The sequence below is a fragment of the Asterias amurensis genome, chromosome 6 (genome assembly GCF_032118995.1).
Source record: "Asterias amurensis chromosome 6, ASM3211899v1".
NCBI lineage: Eukaryota > Metazoa > Echinodermata > Asteroidea > Forcipulatida > Asteriidae > Asterias > Asterias amurensis.
This window is the reverse complement of record NC_092653.1, coordinates 10,793,362-10,811,257: the sequence shown is the minus strand read 5'-3', so window position 1 is coordinate 10,811,257 and position 17,896 is coordinate 10,793,362. Positions and strand designations below refer to the sequence as shown.

Below are 17,896 nucleotides of genomic sequence, written 5' to 3'. Positions count from 1 at the left end.
TTATTTGCCCTTACGAATAAGCTTTTATCTGGGATAGAGGGTGGCAGCAAATATACCCTGTGAATCTGCTCTATACTGAGCATGACCATATCTTGTTTAAAACAATGGATTTATGCGGTAGGTCTGCTGCCACCTAATCTGCTTTTAGTTAGTCTTCCTCTGTCTCTGCTTGGGGCAAGAAAATGGCCCTGATATTTAATCCTGATTACCTGCGCCTATAATGCTTAATAATGCTTCTATTTTATGGGTTTTATATAATGCTATCTGCTCTAACCAGGGCCCAATTTCATGACTCTGCTTACCGCAGAATTCTGCGCTTACGATCACAATTCCCCGCTTACATGCAAGCGCCAAATTTCTGTGCCAGCCTTGTAAGCGTAGAATGCCTAGTAACGCGGAGTACGCACGTGCAGAAGCAAAAATTTCGTCGCAAACCCGTGAAATACGCTTGCCGTAAGCACAGAATTCCCTGCTTCCGTAAGCGCCGATTCTGTGCTTACGGTAAGCAGAGCCATGAAATTGGGCCCAGGTCTCACACACTATTGCAATCTTTATTTTAAAGGGACACGTTGCCTTGGATCGGGCGAGTTGGTCTATGAACCATTTTGTGGAGTCAAGTTTTTGACTCCATAAAATGGCCGACCATGTTCGTTCGCAAAGTATAAGGAAAACCACGCAATTTCGAGGCATATTTTTGTGGATTGTTATATTCTACTTTTAAATAATCTTTCTAACCATATTCGTTAAATTATTTGTAACTCATGAAAGCACAAACACTTGATGAAAATGTAATATTGTAAATCATTTTTAGGGCTACATGTATGTCCAAATTTATCGCTTCCTTTGGCAGTGACTATGGCCTGTTCACTTACATGTAATTGGCTGAGGCTGGATTTCACAAAAACACTCTGATTCATCTGAAGATGAGTTGTCAACCCAGTTAACTACAGCATGGTCATACTAACTGAAATTTCCTCACTGGCTTGAAAGGTGCAACCTTAAAGGCAGTGGATACTATTGTAAGTTACTCAAAATAATTATTAGCATAAAACCTTACTTGGTAACGAGTAATGGGGAGAGGTTGATAGTATAAAACATTGTGAGAAAACAGCTCCCACTGAAGTAACGTAGTTTTCAAGAAAGAAGTATTTTTCCACGAATTTAATTTCAAGACCTCAGAATTGAGGTCTCAAAATCTAGCATCTGAAAGCGCACAACTTCGTGTAACAAGGGTGTTTTTTCTTCCATTATTATCTCTCAACTTCGACTACACATTGACCTCAAATTTTCACAGGTTTGTTTTTTTATGCATATGACAATTACCAATAGTGTCTAGTGTCTTTAAAAGGGAAAGTGTTTACATAATATTTTATAATAACAGGCCGGTTCATCAATTGCAGCAGCTTGTTGAAATTTTGTGCATGTCAGGTTTGGGGGGGGGGGGGCAAGAGTGTGCAGTTGTGGTTGGTCAGTGCTTGTGTCACACAGGGCATTATTTTCAGGCTTCTTGGAGGCAACTAATTACTTGCATTGTATCAAACGGAACACTCGACAGCACAAGAGACAATCTTCTAACTGTGTGCTATCCCCAAGACAGTAATGAGAAAACTGAAATACGGATAAATTTTCTAATTGGAGATAGCTTTGAGCTGGTTGCCTGAACATTACCTCTTATTAAGCCCGGTTCATACTTCCTGCGAATGTGAGGCGATTTTGGTGATGCTACAATCAGTACGCACTCCATTTCCCTTTATGACGCAGAGAAATTCGCTTCGCATGAAGCATTCGCAGGAAATATGATCCGGGCTTTACATGGCCTTCAAGCTCTTGAAATATATTTGTTGTCTCGCTGACATCTGTGGGTCATTTTAAGAAATTGGTTGTGCACTCCCATGACGACTACATGTACCTTGCATCTTGAGCTTGCATCTTATGTTGACGATACACTGTGCAATTCTTGAAAGTATTCAAACTTTGAAACCTGTTGTGCAAGAATTTGTTTTTGTTGAAAGTGTGAAACTAAGATTCAGGTTTTTTCTTCTTCTTTTGCCTACTTTTCTTAATGCAAGTTCTAATCCTATCTAGCTGGAATGCTAATCAAAATTTTGCGTTAACAACAAATAATTTGTGCAATAACTTTGTTGCATCTGCCTGAAAAATGAACTGGTGGCATTTCAGCTCACCTGGTTGCTTGATCTCTTCGTTGCATGTGGTATAGCAATTTTTCAAACATCTACTTCCTTTTCTTGAAGATCTGGGCCCAATTTCATAGAGCTGCTTAAGCACAAAAGGTAGCAAAGCGCAACAAAGTTATTATTACCAGAGCTGGTCATATTTGCTTAGCAGAATTATTTTCTGCTTAAGCAGCTCTATGAAATTTGGCCCTGTAAATGACTATCATTTGCCAAACCAATGGACATTATTAGCTGTTCCGATCCAGTCGGAACAGCTATTGTTTTCGTCGAGATTTTTATTATTTTTATTATTATTATTATTATTATTATTATTATTATTATTCTTTGTTTCCGCCTCAAACCCCATAGCGTTTGTACAGCGTTTTTGTTTAGGCCCCTACTCCTAAAGTATTAGGATAAAATAGTTAAATCATATATCAAATTGAAGCTTAGAGCCTAAGCTTTATTCTAATACAAAAGTGTAAAAATTCTTCATTAATTAACCACGTGGTCTTCATTTGAATTTTTAATTTGTAAACTTGATGCAGTCACTTTCATGTTATTGCGAAGTATTCTCTTTGGTAAATGCCGTACAGTATGTACCTATCATGAGTAGTGACTTCTTGAGATGAGTCTACGCGTTTGAACATAACTGGATGCAGTCGCTTCCATGTTATTGTTAAACGATCTCTGTGGTAAATGCGATTCCGTATGTACCTATCATGAGTTGTGGCTTCTTGAGAGGAGTCTACTCAAGTCTCTTTTTCTTGTTTTTCTACATACGTTCTGGACCACAGCGCAGTGTCTGTTTCTTGACTTCCTAACCGAGTTCTGGACGTACACAAAGGCATAGGGTTTTCGTTTAGCGAACGTGCGTACATAGATAGGGGTACGTTTTTGACGACGACGACATACCATGGTGTCCACAGAATTACACTAAACTTAAAACAGTTTGAAGATAATGATAGTTGAAAGCTTCCCTTAAAATATTACTTGCTGTGGTGTTGTAGTTTTTGAGAAATTAGTGAAAAAAAACTGTCAAAACGTATGACTGGGACCGAGTTGGTTTGGGACCGAGTTGACCGGGTTCGTTTTTGAGAAATGAGTGAAAAAACTTTCAACGTATGACTGGGACCGAGTTAGTTTGGGACCGAGTTGACCGGGTTCGTTTCAGGCGACGAGCGTGGACGACAAAAATAGAACGCCTGGGATTTGGAATCTTTTACGGGTGAAGTCGGGGACCATAACCGTAAACTAGTTCAAGTATTTCGCTTTCTTTTCGGAAATTATACCATGACATACAAAAACTCTTTGGCAGGAATACAAAAGCAGCGATTTTATTATTCTGACGTTTCTCTTGTGGTTGAGTGGGTCACTTGTATAGAGCTGCTTATAATAATTAGGCAAAACATTTTGCTTTATAAAAATGCAGAAATTGAGCAGAATAGTGGCTAAATAGAGCTACTTATTATAATCAATAGGCAAATTATTTTGCTTTAAAAAATTGCAGATGAGCAGAATACCTTGAATCACAACTTGTACTTGTATTTGCTGTGTTTAGCTGCTTTTTGTGTTTAAAAAGCTTTAGTGTAGTTTGGTCTTGGGCCATTGCAATGGCTAAGAATCGCAGCGCTTATGTAATCATGGAATTGTGCTTACGCTAAGCGTATTTAACAGCTTAGCAAGGAATGCATTCTTGAGCGTCACAGTTCCCAATAAAAAAACGCTACATTGACTAATGGTGCTCAACTCCTGCAAAACTTTCGCTGCGAAAACAACAGTGACTTAAAAATTTGATTTGCATTCGCAGGATAATACCCGTGGTTTACTTACGTGCAAAAGTAGGCCGGGGCGACTAGTGTGCTTTAGTGTTAAAGTCGCGACTACAAATTATTGTTTGAGTCACGACTACAAATTATTATTTGAGTCGCGACTACTATTTTTCTCTACTCTGTTATAATCGTGCTCAAACGTTGACCCGACTACCTGTCTGGTGAAACACTTAGTTGTGTTGCTTCTTACTATTCGCAACATATAATATAACGTGCGCTTGCAACACTTTGCGGCACAAGTCTTGAGAATCCGTAATTTATCTCGACAAGTGTCGTAGTTGGGTTTAAGGTGCGACTAGTCCAGTTAGTAAATTTCACTAGTCACCCAGGCCTATCATGATGGGAACTTGCTTATTAAGGTTTTATCGCGAATCGCAAAATTTCAAGAGAGGGCACTGTTGAACCCACACAAAGGTATAGGCGTTGCGAGCGCAAGTCGTAGAAACTGGTAGATACCGCCCCATATTCCTTCCCAAAATGCATTGCGGTTCTGAATCGCGATAAACCTTATGAAAAATCTTGTGCGAATGGGCCCAATGTAGTGCTGTGCTCTGGAAGCAAAGATTTAGTGCTTAGAAGAAGCAGTGAATTCTGCGCTTACGTCAAGCGAAATACACTGCTTAGCAGGGATTTCTTTTGTTTGTGTGCTTCCAAGCTCGCACATTTTATTCCGCGCATGCACATTTAGCAGAAAATGGTGATCGTAGGTGCAGAGTTTGGTGGTTACGAGTTCAGTAAAATCCACTCGAACTAGATCAAACATCAAACCACCAACCAAATACAAGGATTTTATCATTAAGTAGTTTGTCACATGGCAATGGACTCTAAAGATACTGGCATGAACTCAAGAAACCAACCAAATCAAACAATCCTGAGTCAAATGCAAGTTTTTACATTATTCAACTAGGGACCACTCATCTTATATACCGCCCTCTATTGACAGTGAAAATCCTTGCAGCACCATATTTCAAGAAGTGCAGGACCAATTTTTACACTGTCTGTAGTGAAGACTCCTTGGGGCATGGACATTAATTTTGAAAAACTGTGACCTCAAGTTGACCTCTACTTCCGGGCTAACCGTAAGTGGGACCATATCTCAAGAGTTACACAACCGATTTAAAAAAAATTCTTCAGTTATAGACTCCTTATGTCTTAAAACTTGTTGGGAAAAACCGTGACCTCATTTTGACCTCTCCTTCAGTGTCAACTGGAAGTGGGACCATATCTCAAGTACCATTGAACCGATTTTCAAACTTTTTTCAGTTTAAGACCCCTTGGGCATCGGAGATTAGCCTTAGGTTACCGTGACCCCATGTTGACCTCTACTTTCGGGTCAACCGGAAGTGGCACCATAACTCAAGACACTATTCAACTATTTTTTTAAGAGTGATTACCTAACCCTAACCCTAGGACGCATCGATTCAGCAGGGTGCGGGCGCCACTTGACGGAAAACATTGTGGCGCCCAGCGAATCAACGATCATTATAGTATTTTCTCCTGAACCACATAAAATAGTTGGGCTTGTGCTGTCTCTTATATACCGAGACCAGTCTCGAGACGAAGAACACTGCCAAACAGGAAACTCTCAAAGTAACATAAATGATGTATCCTGCTGATGAGGGAATGTCATAGATTAATGATCTCAAGAACTACACAACCGATTTTTAATTTCTTTACAATTGTAGACCCATCGAGCACGAAAGATTGAACTTTGGTTACTGTGACCCAAATTGACCTTTACCTCCTGGTCAACCGGAAGTGGGACCATATCTCAAGAACTAAGCAACCAATTTTCAATTTCTTTTCATTTATAGCCCCTTTCAGCATTGAAGATTGAACTCTCATTACCGTGACCCCATGTTGAACTTTATTTCTGGGTCAACCGGAAGTGGGACCATACCTCAAGCACAACACAACCGATTTTTCCATTTAGTTCCAGTTTAAGACCCATTGATCATTAAAGATTAAACTTGGATGACCATGACCCAAGTTGACCTTTACATCCGGGTCAACCGGAAGTGGAACCATATCTTAAGAACTGCACAACCAATGTTCAAGTTCTTTTCAGTTATATACCCTTTGAACCCTAAAGATTGAACTTGGATTACCTTTACCTCAAATTGACCTTTACTTCCGGGTCAACCGGAAGTGGGACCATATCTCAAGAACCATGCAACCGATCATCAGTTTCTTTTCAATTAAAGACCCCTTGAACATTGAAAATTAATTTTATTATTATTCTTTGTTTCCGCCTAAAATCCCATTGCATTTGTACACGTTTTTTGTTTATTCCTAATCTCCCTTACCACAAGGTCAACAGAGTTAAATCATACATCATATTGAAGCTTAGAACTTAAGCTAAATTGTAAATGTCACAAATGTTAAAATTCTTAATTAATTAACCATGTGACCCTCATTTGCATATTTAATTGGGAAATCTTTGTAGCACCATATCTCAAGAAGTTCACTGCAAATTTTTACCCTGTTTGTTGGTATAGACTCCTTGGGGATTGGAGATTAATTTTGAAAAACCGTGACCTCAAGTTGACCTCTACTTCCGGGTAAACCGGAAGTGGGACTATATCTCAAGTACTATACAACCGATTTTCAAACTTTTTTTCAGTTTGAGACCCCTTGGGCATTAAAAATCAATTTTGAAAAACCGTGACCTCAAGTTGACCTCTACTTCCGGGTCAACCGGAAGTGGGACCATATCTCAAGAAGTACACGGCCGATTTTTAGACTGTTTATAATTAGAGACTCGTTGGGGATTGAAGATTAATTTGGAAAAACCGTGACCTCAAGTTGACCTCTACTTCCGGGTTAACCGGAAGTGGGACTATATCTCAAGTACTATACAACCGATTTTCAAACCTTTTGCAGTTTTAGACCCCTTAGGCGTTAAAGATAAACTTTAAAAACCTTGACCTCAAGTTGACCTCTACTTGCGGGTCAACCGGAAGTGGAACTATATCTCAAGTACTATACAACCGATTTTCAAACTTTTTTTCTGTTTTAAACCCATTAGGCATTAAAGATGAACTTTGGAAACTTGTAACCTCAAGTTGACCTCTACTTCCTGGTTAACCGGAAGTGGGACCATATCTCAAGAAGTACACGGCATATTTTTAGACTGTTTGTAGTTATAGACTCCTAGGGGATAGGAGATAAGTTGCAAAAAACTTTACCTCAAATTGACCTCTACTTCCGGGTCAACCGGAAGTGGGACCATATCTCAAGAAGTACACGGCCAATTTTTAGACTTGTTGTAGTTATATACTCCTTTGGGATTGGAGATACATTTTTGAAACACCGTGACCTTAAGTTGACCTCTACTTCCGGGTCAACCCAAAGTGTGGCAATATCGATTTTCAAACTTTTTTCAGTTAGAGACTCCTTGGGCATTGAATAATAGCCTTAGGTTACCATAACCCCATGTCGACCTCTTCTTCCGGGTCAACCGGAAGTGGCACCATAACTCAAGACACTATTCAGCATTTTCGTCCTTTTTCAGTAATAGACTCCTTGGTCATTTTAGCACATAATCCAAGAAAAAGAACACGGAACAGCTTTGTGTTTATTATTATTATTATTAGCTGTTCCGATCCAGTCGGAACAGCTATTGTTTTCGTCGAGATTTTTATTATTTTTATTATTATTATTATTATTATTATTATTATTATTATTCTTTGTTTCCGCCTCAAACCCCATAGCGTTTGTACAGCGTTTTTGTTTAGGCCCCTACTCCTAAAGTATTAGGATAAAATAGTTAAATCATATATCAAATTGAAGCTTAGAGCCTAAGCTTTATTCTAATACAAAAGTGTAAAAATTCTTCATTAATTAACCACGTGGTCTTCATTTGAATTTTTAATTTGTAAACTTGATGCAGTCACTTTCATGTTATTGCGAAGTATTCTCTTTGGTAAATGCCGTACAGTATGTACCTATCATGAGTAGTGACTTCTTGAGATGAGTCTACGCGTTTGAACATAACTGGATGCAGTCGCTTCCATGTTATTGTTAAACGATCTCTGTGGTAAATGCGATTCCGTATGTACCTATCATGAGTTGTGGCTTCTTGAGAGGAGTCTACTCAAGTCTCTTTTTCTTGTTTTTCTACATACGTTCTGGACCACAGCGCAGTGTCTGTTTCTTGACTTCCTAACCGAGTTCTGGACGTACACAAAGGCATAGGGTTTTCGTTTAGCGAACGTGCGTACATAGATAGGGGTACGTTTTTGACGACGACGACATACCATGGTGTCCACAGAATTACACTAAACTTAAAACAGTTTGAAGATAATGATAGTTGAAAGCTTCCCTTAAAATATTACTTGCTGTGGTGTTGTAGTTTTTGAGAAATTAGTGAAAAAAAACTGTCAAAACGTATGACTGGGACCGAGTTGGTTTGGGACCGAGTTGACCGGGTTCGTTTTTGAGAAATGAGTGAAAAAACTTTCAACGTATGACTGGGACCGAGTTAGTTTGGGACCGAGTTGACCGGGTTCGTTTCAGGCGACGAGCGTGGACGACAAAAATAGAACGCCTGGGATTTGGAATCTTTTACGGGTGAAGTCGGGGACCATAACCGTAAACTAGTTCAAGTATTTCGCTTTCTTTTCGGAAATTATACCATGACATACAAAAACTCTTTGGCAGGAATACAAAAGCAGCGATTTTATTATTCTGACGTTTCTCTTGTGGTTGAGTGGGTCACTTGTATAGAGCTGCTTATAATAATTAGGCAAAACATTTTGCTTTATAAAAATGCAGAAATTGAGCAGAATAGTGGCTAAATAGAGCTACTTATTATAATCAATAGGCAAATTATTTTGCTTTAAAAAATTGCAGATGAGCAGAATACCTTGAATCACAACTTGTACTTGTATTTGCTGTGTTTAGCTGCTTTTTGTGTTTAAAAAGCTTTAGTGTAGTTTGGTCTTGGGCCATTGCAATGGCTAAGAATCGCAGCGCTTATGTAATCATGGAATTGTGCTTACGCTAAGCGTATTTAACAGCTTAGCAAGGAATGCATTCTTGAGCGTCACAGTTCCCAATAAAAAAACGCTACATTGACTAATGGTGCTCAACTCCTGCAAAACTTTCGCTGCGAAAACAACAGTGACTTAAAAATTTGATTTGCATTCGCAGGATAATACCCGTGGTTTACTTACGTGCAAAAGTAGGCCGGGGCGACTAGTGTGCTTTAGTGTTAAAGTCGCGACTACAAATTATTGTTTGAGTCACGACTACAAATTATTATTTGAGTCGCGACTACTATTTTTCTCTACTCTGTTATAATCGTGCTCAAACGTTGACCCGACTACCTGTCTGGTGAAACACTTAGTTGTGTTGCTTCTTACTATTCGCAACATATAATATAACGTGCGCTTGCAACACTTTGCGGCACAAGTCTTGAGAATCCGTAATTTATCTCGACAAGTGTCGTAGTTGGGTTTAAGGTGCGACTAGTCCAGTTAGTAAATTTCACTAGTCACCCAGGCCTATCATGATGGGAACTTGCTTATTAAGGTTTTATCGCGAATCGCAAAATTTCAAGAGAGGGCACTGTTGAACCCACACAAAGGTATAGGCGTTGCGAGCGCAAGTCGTAGAAACTGGTAGATACCGCCCCATATTCCTTCCCAAAATGCATTGCGGTTCTGAATCGCGATAAACCTTATGAAAAATCTTGTGCGAATGGGCCCAATGTAGTGCTGTGCTCTGGAAGCAAAGATTTAGTGCTTAGAAGAAGCAGTGAATTCTGCGCTTACGTCAAGCGAAATACACTGCTTAGCAGGGATTTCTTTTGTTTGTGTGCTTCCAAGCTCGCACATTTTATTCCGCGCATGCACATTTAGCAGAAAATGGTGATCGTAGGTGCAGAGTTTGGTGGTTACGAGTTCAGTAAAATCCACTCGAACTAGATCAAACATCAAACCACCAACCAAATACAAGGATTTTATCATTAAGTAGTTTGTCACATGGCAATGGACTCTAAAGATACTGGCATGAACTCAAGAAACCAACCAAATCAAACAATCCTGAGTCAAATGCAAGTTTTTACATTATTCAACTAGGGACCACTCATCTTATATACCGCCCTCTATTGACAGTGAAAATCCTTGCAGCACCATATTTCAAGAAGTGCAGGACCAATTTTTACACTGTCTGTAGTGAAGACTCCTTGGGGCATGGACATTAATTTTGAAAAACTGTGACCTCAAGTTGACCTCTACTTCCGGGCTAACCGTAAGTGGGACCATATCTCAAGAGTTACACAACCGATTTAAAAAAAATTCTTCAGTTATAGACTCCTTATGTCTTAAAACTTGTTGGGAAAAACCGTGACCTCATTTTGACCTCTCCTTCAGTGTCAACTGGAAGTGGGACCATATCTCAAGTACCATTGAACCGATTTTCAAACTTTTTTCAGTTTAAGACCCCTTGGGCATCGGAGATTAGCCTTAGGTTACCGTGACCCCATGTTGACCTCTACTTTCGGGTCAACCGGAAGTGGCACCATAACTCAAGACACTATTCAACTATTTTTTTAAGAGTGATTACCTAACCCTAACCCTAGGACGCATCGATTCAGCAGGGTGCGGGCGCCACTTGACGGAAAACATTGTGGCGCCCAGCGAATCAACGATCATTATAGTATTTTCTCCTGAACCACATAAAATAGTTGGGCTTGTGCTGTCTCTTATATACCGAGACCAGTCTCGAGACGAAGAACACTGCCAAACAGGAAACTCTCAAAGTAACATAAATGATGTATCCTGCTGATGAGGGAATGTCATAGATTAATGATCTCAAGAACTACACAACCGATTTTTAATTTCTTTACAATTGTAGACCCATCGAGCACGAAAGATTGAACTTTGGTTACTGTGACCCAAATTGACCTTTACCTCCTGGTCAACCGGAAGTGGGACCATATCTCAAGAACTAAGCAACCAATTTTCAATTTCTTTTCATTTATAGCCCCTTTCAGCATTGAAGATTGAACTCTCATTACCGTGACCCCATGTTGAACTTTATTTCTGGGTCAACCGGAAGTGGGACCATACCTCAAGCACAACACAACCGATTTTTCCATTTAGTTCCAGTTTAAGACCCATTGATCATTAAAGATTAAACTTGGATGACCATGACCCAAGTTGACCTTTACATCCGGGTCAACCGGAAGTGGAACCATATCTTAAGAACTGCACAACCAATGTTCAAGTTCTTTTCAGTTATATACCCTTTGAACCCTAAAGATTGAACTTGGATTACCTTTACCTCAAATTGACCTTTACTTCCGGGTCAACCGGAAGTGGGACCATATCTCAAGAACCATGCAACCGATCATCAGTTTCTTTTCAATTAAAGACCCCTTGAACATTGAAAATTAATTTTATTATTATTCTTTGTTTCCGCCTAAAATCCCATTGCATTTGTACACGTTTTTTGTTTATTCCTAATCTCCCTTACCACAAGGTCAACAGAGTTAAATCATACATCATATTGAAGCTTAGAACTTAAGCTAAATTGTAAATGTCACAAATGTTAAAATTCTTAATTAATTAACCATGTGACCCTCATTTGCATATTTAATTGGGAAATCTTTGTAGCACCATATCTCAAGAAGTTCACTGCAAATTTTTACCCTGTTTGTTGGTATAGACTCCTTGGGGATTGGAGATTAATTTTGAAAAACCGTGACCTCAAGTTGACCTCTACTTCCGGGTAAACCGGAAGTGGGACTATATCTCAAGTACTATACAACCGATTTTCAAACTTTTTTTCAGTTTGAGACCCCTTGGGCATTAAAAATCAATTTTGAAAAACCGTGACCTCAAGTTGACCTCTACTTCCGGGTCAACCGGAAGTGGGACCATATCTCAAGAAGTACACGGCCGATTTTTAGACTGTTTATAATTAGAGACTCGTTGGGGATTGAAGATTAATTTGGAAAAACCGTGACCTCAAGTTGACCTCTACTTCCGGGTTAACCGGAAGTGGGACTATATCTCAAGTACTATACAACCGATTTTCAAACCTTTTGCAGTTTTAGACCCCTTAGGCGTTAAAGATAAACTTTAAAAACCTTGACCTCAAGTTGACCTCTACTTGCGGGTCAACCGGAAGTGGAACTATATCTCAAGTACTATACAACCGATTTTCAAACTTTTTTTCTGTTTTAAACCCATTAGGCATTAAAGATGAACTTTGGAAACTTGTAACCTCAAGTTGACCTCTACTTCCTGGTTAACCGGAAGTGGGACCATATCTCAAGAAGTACACGGCATATTTTTAGACTGTTTGTAGTTATAGACTCCTAGGGGATAGGAGATAAGTTGCAAAAAACTTTACCTCAAATTGACCTCTACTTCCGGGTCAACCGGAAGTGGGACCATATCTCAAGAAGTACACGGCCAATTTTTAGACTTGTTGTAGTTATATACTCCTTTGGGATTGGAGATACATTTTTGAAACACCGTGACCTTAAGTTGACCTCTACTTCCGGGTCAACCCAAAGTGTGGCAATATCGATTTTCAAACTTTTTTCAGTTAGAGACTCCTTGGGCATTGAATAATAGCCTTAGGTTACCATAACCCCATGTCGACCTCTTCTTCCGGGTCAACCGGAAGTGGCACCATAACTCAAGACACTATTCAGCATTTTCGTCCTTTTTCAGTAATAGACTCCTTGGTCATTTTAGCACATAATCCAAGAAAAAGAACACGGAACAGCTTTGTGTTTATTATTATTATTATTATTATTATTATTCTTTGTTTCCGCCTCAAACCCCATAGCGTTTGTACAGCGTTTTTGTTTAGGCCCCTACTCCTAAAGTATTAGGATAAAATAGTTAAATCATATATCAAATTGAAGCTTAGAGCCTAAGCTTTATTCTAATACAAAAGTGTAAAAATTCTTCATTAATTAACCACGTGGTCTTCATTTGAATTTTTAATTTGTAAACTTGATGCAGTCACTTTCATGTTATTGCGAAGTATTCTCTTTGGTAAATGCCGTACAGTATGTACCTATCATGAGTTGTGACTTCTTGAGATGAGTCTACGCGTTTGAACATAACTGGATGCAGTCGCTTCCATGTTATTGTTAAACGATCTCTGTGGTAAATGCGATTCCGTATGTACCTATCATGAGTTGTGGCTTCTTGAGAGGAGTCTACTCAAGTCTCTTTTTCTTGTTTTTCTACATACGTTCTGGACCACAGCGCAGTGTCTGTTTCTTGACTTCCCAACCGAGTTCTGGACGTACACAAAGGCATAGGGTTTTCGTTTAGCGAACGTGCGTATATAGATAGGGGTACGTTTTTGACGACGACGACATACCATGGTGTCCACAGAATTACACTAAACTTAAAACAGTTTGAAGATAATGATAGTTGAAAGCTTCCCTTAAAATATTACTTGCTGTGGTGTTGTAGTTTTTGAGAAATTAGTGAAAAAAAACTGTCAAAACGTATGACTGGGACCGAGTTGGTTTGGGACCGAGTTGACCGGGTTCGTTTTTGAGAAATGAGTGAAAAAACTGTCAACGTATGACTGGGACCGAGTTAGTTTGGGACCGAGTTGACCGGGTTCGTTTCAGGCGACGAGCGTGGACGACAAAAATAGAACGCCTTGGATTTGGAATCTTTTACGGGTGAAGTCGGGGACCATAACCGTAAACTAGTTCAAGTATTTCGCTTTCTTTTCGGAACTTATACCATGACATACAAAAACTCTTTGGCAGGAATACAAAAGCAGCGATTTTATTATTCTGACGTTTCTCTTGTGGTTGAGTGGGTCACTTGTATAGAGCTGCTTATAATAATTAGGCAAAACATTTTGCTTTATAAAAATGCAGAAATTGAGTAGAATAGTGGCTAAATAGAGCTACTTATTATAATCAATAGGCAAATTATTTTGCTTTAAAAAATTGCAGATGAGCAGAATACCTTGAATCACAACTTGTACTTGTATTTGCTGTGTTTAGCTGCTTTTTGTGTTTAAAAAGCTTTAGTGTAGTTTGGTCTTGGGCCATTGCAATGGCTAAGAATCGCAGCGCTTATGTAATCATGGAATTGTGCTTACGCTAAGCGTATTTAACAGCTTAGCAAGGAATGCATTCTTGAGCGTCACAGTTCCCAATAAAAAAACGCTACATTGACTAATTGTGCTCAACTCCTGCAAAACTTTCGCTGCGAAAACAACAGTGACTTAAAAATTTGATTTGCATTCGCAGGATAATACCCGTGGTTTACTTACGTGCAAAAGTAGGCCGGGGCGACTAGTGTGCTTTAGTGTTAAAGTCGCGACTACAAATTATTGTTTGAGTCACGACTACAAATTATTATTTGAGTCGCGACTACTATTTTTCTCTACTCTGTTATAATCGTGCTCAAACGTTGACCCGACTACCTGTCTGGTGAAACACTTAGTTGTGTTGCTTCTTACTATTCGCAACATATAATATAACGTGCGCTTGCAACACTTTGCCGCACAAGTCTTGAGAATCCGTAATTTATCTCGACAAGTGTCGTAGTTGGGTTTAAGGTGCGACTAGTCCAGTTAGTAAATTTCACTAGTCACCCAGGCCTATCATGATGGGAACTTGCTTATTAAGGTTTTATCGCGAATCGCAAAATTTCAAGAGAGGGCACTGTTGAACCCACACAAAGGTATAGGCGTTGCGAGCGCGAGTCGTAGAAACTGGTAGATACCGCCCCATATTCCTTCCCAAAATGCATTGCGGTTCTGAATCGCGATAAACCTTATGAAAAATCTTGTGCGAATGGGCCCAATGTAGTGCTGTGCTCTGGAAGCAAAGATTTAGTGCTTAGAAGAAGCAGTGAATTCTGCGCTTACGTCAAGCGAAATACACTGCTTAGCAGGGATTTCTTTTGTTTGTGTGCTTCCAAGCTCGCACATTTTATTCCGCGCATGCACATTTAGCAGAAAATGGTGATCGTAGGTGCAGAGTTTGGTGGTTACGAGTTCAGTAAAATCCACTCGAACTAGATCAAACATCAAACCACCAACCAAATACAAGGATTTTATCATTAAGTAGTTTGTCACATGGCAATGGACTCTAAAGATACTGGCATGAACTCAAGAAACCAACCAAATCAAACAATCCTGAGTCAAATGCAAGTTTTTACATTATTCAACTAGGGACCACTCATCTTATATACCGCCCTCTATTGACAGTGAAAATCCTTGCAGCACCATATCTCAAGAAGTGCAGGACCAATTTTTACACTGTCTGTAGTGAAGACTCCTTGGGGCATGGACATTAATTTTGAAAAACTGTGACCTCAAGTTGACCTCTACTTCTGGGCTAACCGTAAGTGGGACCATATCTCAAGTGTTACACAACCGATTTAAAAAAAATTCTTCAGTTATAGACTCCTTATGTCTTAAAACTTGTTGGGAAAAACCGTGACCTCATTTTGACCTCTCCTTCAGTGTCAACTGGAAGTGGGACCATATCTCAAGTACCATTGAACCGATTTTCAAACTTTTTTCAGTTTAAGACCCCTTGGGCATCGGAGATTAGCCTTAGGTTACCGTGACCCCATGTCGACCTCTACTTTCGGGTCAACCGGAAGTGGCACCATAACTCAAGACACTATTCAACTATTTTTTTAAGAGTGATTACCTAACCCTAACCCTAGGACGCATCGATTCAGCAGGGTGCGGGCGCCACTTGACGGAAAACATTGTGGCGCCCAGCGAATCAACGATCATTATAGTATAGAGGAGAAATAATTTTCTCCTGAACCACATAAAATAGTTGGGTTTGTGCTGTCTCTTATATACCGAGACCAGTCTCGAGACGAAGAACACTGCCAAACAGGAAACTCTCAAAGTAACATAAATGATGTATCCTGCTGATGAGGGAATGTCATAGATTAATGATCTCAAGAACTACACAACCGATTTTTAATTTCTTTACAATTGTAGACCCATCGAGCACGAAAGATTGAACTTTGGTTACTGTGACCCAAATTGACCTTTACCTCCTGGTCAACCGGAAGTGGGACCATATCTCAAGAACTAAGCAACCAATTTTCAATTTCTTTTCATTTATAGCCCCTTTCAGCATTGAAGATTGAACTCTCATTACCGTGACCCCATGTTGAACTTTATTTCTGGGTCAACCGGAAGTGGGACCATACCTCAAGCACAACACAACCGATTTTTCCATTTAGTTCCAGTTTAAGACCCATTGATCATTAAAGATTAAACTTGGATGACCATGACCCAAGTTGACCTTTACATCCGGGTCAACCGGAAGTGGAACCATATCTTAAGAACTGCACAACCAATGTTCAAGTTCTTTTCAGTTATATACCCTTTGAACCCTAAAGATTGAACTTGGATTACCTTTACCTCAAATTGACCTTTACTTCCGGGTCAACCGGAAGTGGGACCATATCTCAAGAACCATGCAACCGATCATCAGTTTCTTTTCAATTAAAGACCCCTTGAACATTGAAAATTAAAAACGGAACAGCTGTGTGTTTGTTCACAAACACTAGATGTCTAGTTATTATTATTATTATTCTTTGTTTCCGCCTAAAACCCCATTGTGTTTGTACAGCGTTTTTGTTTAGGCCCCTACTCCTAAAGTATTAGGATAAAATAGTTAAATCATATATCAAATTGAAGCTTAGAGCCTAAGGTTTACTCTAATAAAAAAGTGTAAAAATTCTTCATTAATTAACCACGTGGTCTTCATTTGAATTTTTAATTTGTAAACTTGATGCAGTCACTTTCATGTTATTGTGAAATATTCTCTTTGATAAATGCCATACAGTATGTACTTATCATGAGTTGTGACTTCTTGAGATGAGTCTACGCGTTTGAACATAACTGGATGCAGTCACTTCCATGTTATTGTTAAACATTCTCTATGGTGAATGCAATTCAGTATGTACCTATCATGAGTTGTGACTTCTTGAGAGAAGTCTACCCAAGTTTCTTTTTCTTGTTTTTCTACATACGTTCTGGACCACAGCGCAGTGTCTGTTTCTTCGTTTCCTAACCGAGTTCTGGACGTACACAAAGGCATAGGGTTTTCGTTTAGCGAACGTGCGTATATAAATAGGGGTACGTTTTTGACGACGACGACATACCATGGTGTCCACAGAATTACACTAAACTTAAACAGTTTGAAGATAATGATAGTTGAAAGCTTCCCTTAAAATATTACTTGGTGTGGTGTTGTAGTTTTTGAGAAATTAGTGAAAAAAAAACTGTCAACGTATGACTGGGACCGAGTTGGTTTGGGACCGAGTTGACCGGGTTCGTTTTTGAGAAATGAGTGAAAAAACTGTCAACGTATGACTGGGACCGAGTTAGTTTGGGACCGAGTTGACCGGCTTCGTTTCAGGCGACGAGCGTGGACGACAAAAATAGAACGCCTGGGATTTGGAATCTTTTACGGGTGAAGTCGGGGACCATAACCCTAAACTAATTCAAGTATTTCGCTTTCTTTTCGGAAATTATACCACGCAATACAAAAACTCTTTGGCAGGAATACAAAAGCAGCGATTTTATTATTCTGACGTTTCTCTTGTGGTTGAGTGGGTCACTTGTATAGAGATGCTTATAATAAATAGGCAAAACATTTTGCTTTATAAAAATGCAGAAATTGAGCAGAATAGTGGCTAAATGTTATAGAGCTACTTATTATAATCAATAGGCAAATTATTTTGCTTTAAAAAAATTGCAGATGAGCAGAATACCTTGAATCACAACTTGTACTTGTATTTGCCGTGTTTAGCTGCTTTTTGTGTTTAAAAAGCTTTAGTGTAGTTTGGTCCTGGGCCAATGGCTTTTAAGGGAAAGAATCGCAGCGCTTACGTAATCATGGAATTG

General features: G+C 39.3%; 1 protein-coding gene across 3 annotated transcripts in view; it reads left to right on the top strand.

Moving 5' to 3' along the window:
- LOC139939180 (cell cycle control protein 50A-like) overlaps positions 1-17,896 on the top strand; it is a 35,683-nt gene that overhangs the window by 12,839 nt on the left and 4,948 nt on the right. The gene's annotated exons all lie outside the window — the stretch shown is intronic.